Here is a 4,798-nt window from a genome sequence, read left to right as displayed (position 1 = left end):
ATGACTGTTGCTTTTTGTGGTATTCTTACGAATTAAAAAAAAAAAAAAAAGTCTAGGGACTTCCCTGGTGGTCCAGTGGTTGAGAATCCGCCTTCCAATGCAGGCAACATGTGTTCAATCCCTAGTGGTAACTAAGATCCCACATGCCAAGGGGCAACTAAGCCCGCCTGCCACAGACTACAGAGCCCACGCGATCTGGAGCCCGCATGCCACAACTAGGGAGAAGCCTGCGCGCAGCAACGAAAGATCCTGCGTACCGCAACTGAGACCCAACACAGCCAAAATAAATAAAAAAAAAAAAAAAAAAAAATTTTAAAAAGTCTGAGAAGCTGTGCACTTGGGTGCAGTGGTCAAACACAAACCTGAATTTTTGCCTTAAGAACAAGGAAGGATGAACGTTATTAACTAGGTGACTGATGCAAAGGGATTTATTTTCTTATGGTTCCTGCTGGGAGAAGTCTGCTATGAAGTTACAGGGGATTAAATGACAGGGGGATAAGGGGTGCTCACAAAGGAACAGTTTCCTCAGGAATGTCTCACACTCTGGAAATCACACCCCAGGATCCACTAACTTGAATTTGGGTAAAGATCCACTTGCATCCTCAGATTGATGACAGCTGGGGGGTGGGGGTGGGTAGGGGTGACATAAATGCAGCTCCCGGTCAGGATCGGCGGTCACATGCAGTCTCCACGAACAGAGTCGAGTCTGTTCTGTAGCACATGTCTAATCACTAGAGAAATGAACATGTTTTTCACACAGCAAATATAAAACACGCTATTACCAAGGCCTTTCAGTTTCAATGGTCTATTTCTTTGCTGCATCTAGCCTGGCTTGAAAATATTCAGAATACTTTTTGGAAAATGGAATTTGTTAGGAAGACGGACCTGCCCCCCCATCTCTCTCTGACAGGTGTTTGGCCGCTGTATATACAAGAGGGCGGTTAAGTCCGTGCCAAGGTTTTTAGAAGATGCAGGGCAGCTACACTGATGCTTTTAGCTTCTTTCTTTGACCTGTGAACAGTTGAGGCCTTGCTCTTCCATTTTCATGCTGTGGCTTGACATTTAATTTTAAAAGCTAATCTGAATGACACGTGAGGAGAGAGAGAAAGTGGTGAGTATCTCAAGTGACAGATGTGCAGTTTGAATGTAATTTGCAGTGGGGCTTATCATTCTTTTATCCACAGCAGGCAAACTAGGCCAGCTTTTGAAGGTGAAATGAAAGTGTAAAATTGCATTTTCTCCAAGTCACAGTAGATACGACCAAGCAGGTGAAATCACTGGTCCCATGGTTGCCCAGGTGACCCATGCTTTGAAGCATTGCCCCTCCTTTGAAGACCGAAGCAAAATGCAAGCTTGTCGAGGGGGGCCTGAGTTTCCTGGTGGCAGGGCAGCGGGAACGGGGCCCCCTTCCCTCATGCTTCTTTCCCTTGTGCTCCCCGCAGATCCCGTCCAGTCTCTTCATCCCCAGCATGGCTGTGGGGGCCATGGCAGGCAGGATGGTGGGAATTGGCGTGGAGCAACTGGCTTACCGTCACCACGACTGGATCATCTTTAGGGATTGGTGCAGGCCCGGAGCAGACTGCGTCACCCCAGGGCTCTACGCCATGGTGGGAGCTGCCGCCTGCCTAGGTACCGTGTGTGTGTGTGTAATGTGAGTAGCAGAGGGCTTTTCTCTGCTCAGTCATCCAGGGACCCAGGCTGATGGGGTCTCCACCATCTTGCAGCTGTACCATCTACAATAGTGGATAGTCTCTACAATTTTCCAGCTCGAGGGGTTCTGGTAGAGAGCGATGCTTGCTGAGTCAGAAACCTGCAAAGCCCAAGTAGGCTCCACTCACCAAAAAGCAAGGCGTGTGGTCCTGGGTGAATAGACAACTCGCTGTCCCTGTCTCCCTGACGGGAGAAGAGCCCGTCAGGGAGATGTGACTTACGGCTCTGGATGCAAGGCTGTGTTTACCGAGCCTGGCCTCTGGCCCAGAGGTCCGAGCCTGGGCGCTGTGTAGGACTGTCTCAGTAGAACAGGTGCCAGGAGAGTAGAGCCGGCTTCTCGGTTTCCACAGTTCATGTCCTCTTGTGGGTGTGGAGTCGAGTCCTGCAATTTCATTCCTCCCTTTGGTTGCAGGTGGAGTTACCAGGATGACGGTGTGGTCGGTGGTCATCATGTTTGGATGGGTGGTCTCGAGTACATCGTGCCCATGATGGCGGCAGCTGTGACCAGCAAGTGGGTGGCTGATGCCTTTGGGAAGGAAGGCATCTACGAGGCCCACATCCACTTAAATGGGTACCCGTTCCTGGACGTGAAGGACGAGTTCACCCACCACACGCTGGCCCCTGACGTCATGCGGCCAAGGCGGGGAGAGCCGCCGCTGTCCGTGCTCACCCAGGGCAGCAGGACCGTCGAGGACGTGGAGACGCTCATCAAGGAGACGGACTACAACGGCTTCCCCGTGGTCGTCTCCAGGGACTTGGAGCGCCTCATCGGGTTCGCCCAGAGGAGGGAGCTGATTCCTGCCATAAGTGAGTAAAGCAGGGAGGCTCACGTTTCACGGAGACGAATGGCACCTCTGTGCCCTGACATTCTCAGAGAGGTTCGAGAGAGTGGACGAGGGTCGGAGGGCTTCAGCCCAGGGTCTCTCACACTTTAATGCTTATTCGTTTCACCTGCGCGTCTGGCCAGAATGCTGTAGGTCTGGGGTGGGACCCGAGACTCTGCATTTCTCCCGAGCTCCCTCTGAATGCTGCTGCTGCTGCCCCCTGTTCACACCGTGAGGGACAGTGTCTTGTCGGAGGCATTCTTGGCTGGACACCAACCACCACGTTTGCAAGCAGCCCCCTGGGCCGCTCCCGCTAGGACACACGCACTCCACCTTTTAGGGACTTACTGGGCGAAGCTCAGCAGGAAGCGGTGGGAGAGCTTGGGCTGGCCGGGCCAGCTGCTCGCAGAGACAGACTTCCAGGCAGGCTGACCGACTCAGATGCTGAGCCCTTTGCCTCAGACGCCTCCCTCGGCGCCCCTCAAGCCCTTCACTTCGCGACGATGTCCGGTGCCATCAGTTAGAGACCCACATGGGTCCAGTCAGTTCCATGGGATGCTTTTCCTCCTCGTGTGCTAACTGGATCAGCTGGGCTGAGGGGCAGGCTGTTGAGTTGGGAGAGCAGAGAGGGGATGATGCCCAGCTGGATGTTCCCCACACGGGTGGCTAAGGGAAGCCCGGGGCTCCCGTTGCCCAGGGATGAGCGCCTTGGAAGGGGAGCGGGATGTAGGAGGATTCCACAGACAGAGGCCTGGGTGTGAGTCTTTGGAGGCCCAACTGTGAGTCTTTGGAGCACCAGGCAGGGAGGAGCAGTGACTCTTAGAGGGTATTCTCCAGGTGGAGAGGGGGCAGGGACCAGCAAATGAGATCCTCCTCACTATCACATCATTTCAGGGTAGGCTGTAGCCCATGACATGTCTTATGTGTGCACTTGATTTTACTGTGTATGTCATCTTCAATAGTATTTATGAATTTTGCCACTGGGACTTGTCGAGGTATAATGGTGAAATGCTCCCCTGGGAATATACCTTGGCCAGACAACCCTTTGCTTATCCCTGTTCTTTGTTAACTATTTATAAGGCTCTCCCTTTGAATTTCTGAAACTTTTTCCCAATGTTAAAAAAAGTTTATAAACAGCTTTGTAAATATTTTGAAATTATCTTCATCAAGGACTTTATCAAAATAAGGACTCAAACAAGACCCAGTGGGAATGGAAAATCAGAGTTGTGGGAGAAGAGTTAAATAAACTCTTTGTTTTCTTACTAGGCCCAGGAGGGAGGGGCAGCAGATCTTAGCGGGGCTCCCCCAGGGTGGTCCCTCCGGACTTCCTGATGCAGCGGGGGCAGGGAGCTGCAGAGCGCATCCGCGGTGCATGGTAAACACTAATGCCCTCCGGCTCAGCACCTCTGCATCTCACGGTACACCGGGGCCCACGACATGGCTCACGTGTGCCCTTGATGACTGTACTTCCACGACATTTGTGAAGTTTGCCAGGGGCACTTTTTCAGGTATGATGGTAGGACGCCCCACCGGGAACACACCTTAGCTTATCCCTGCGCTTTGTTAACTATTTCTTAGGCTCTCCCTTTGAGTTTCTAAAACCTCTTCGCTATGTTAAATAGCTTGTAAAATGTTTTTAAAGTATCTTCATCAAAGGCTTTATAAAAATAAGTTTAAATAAGCTATATAGCCTCTAATTTTAGCTTGTTGCTCAAACATACTTACCTCCCCCAAAGGAACAGTTGATTTTATATTTTAGACACGAAAGTACATTTGTGCTTTAAGTGCTCCATGATGCTTCTCTTTATTATATGTCCTGTCACTTAACAGGTAGGTGCCTTTAGGCATGACCATTGCCTTATAAATAATGAGATTTTCTTTTAAAAAGCTGTATAGTACGGTTTTGTTTTTTTTTTTTTTTTTTTGCGGTACGCGGGCTTCTCACTGTTGTGGCCTCTCCTGTTGCGGAGCACAGGCTCCGGACGCACAGGCCCAGCGGCCATGGCTCACGGGCCCAGCCGCTCCACGGCATGTGGGATTTTCCCAGACCGGGGCACGAACCCGTGTCCCCTGCATTGGCAGGCGGACTCTCAACCACTGCGCCACCAGGGAAGCCTAGGTTGGGTTTGTTTTAAATTAATGTAATCAGCAGGCTTTAAAAATTTATTCGATCCTTAAAATCTTTTAAGCAAAGGTTGAAATTTAAACACTTTAGTAATAAATGTCACGGAATCCATTACCTATTGTGTAGCTCCAGGCACACC

At 50.8% G+C, this 4,798-nt stretch overlaps 1 pseudogene; it reads left to right on the top strand.

Moving 5' to 3' along the window:
• The first annotated feature begins 16 nt into the window (after positions 1-16).
• LOC114893851 lies at positions 17-2,966 on the top strand (annotated as a pseudogene).
• Positions 2,967-4,798: the final 1,832 nt, after the last annotated feature.

Source organism: Monodon monoceros, unplaced genomic scaffold, assembly GCF_005190385.1.
Source record: "Monodon monoceros isolate NGI ecotype Baffin Bay Population unplaced genomic scaffold, NGI_Narwhal_1 Contig2004_ctg1, whole genome shotgun sequence".
NCBI classification, from domain to species: domain Eukaryota; kingdom Metazoa; phylum Chordata; class Mammalia; order Artiodactyla; family Monodontidae; genus Monodon; species Monodon monoceros.
The sequence above is the reverse complement of the archived record's forward strand: the minus strand, read 5'-3'. Positions and strand labels throughout refer to the sequence as shown.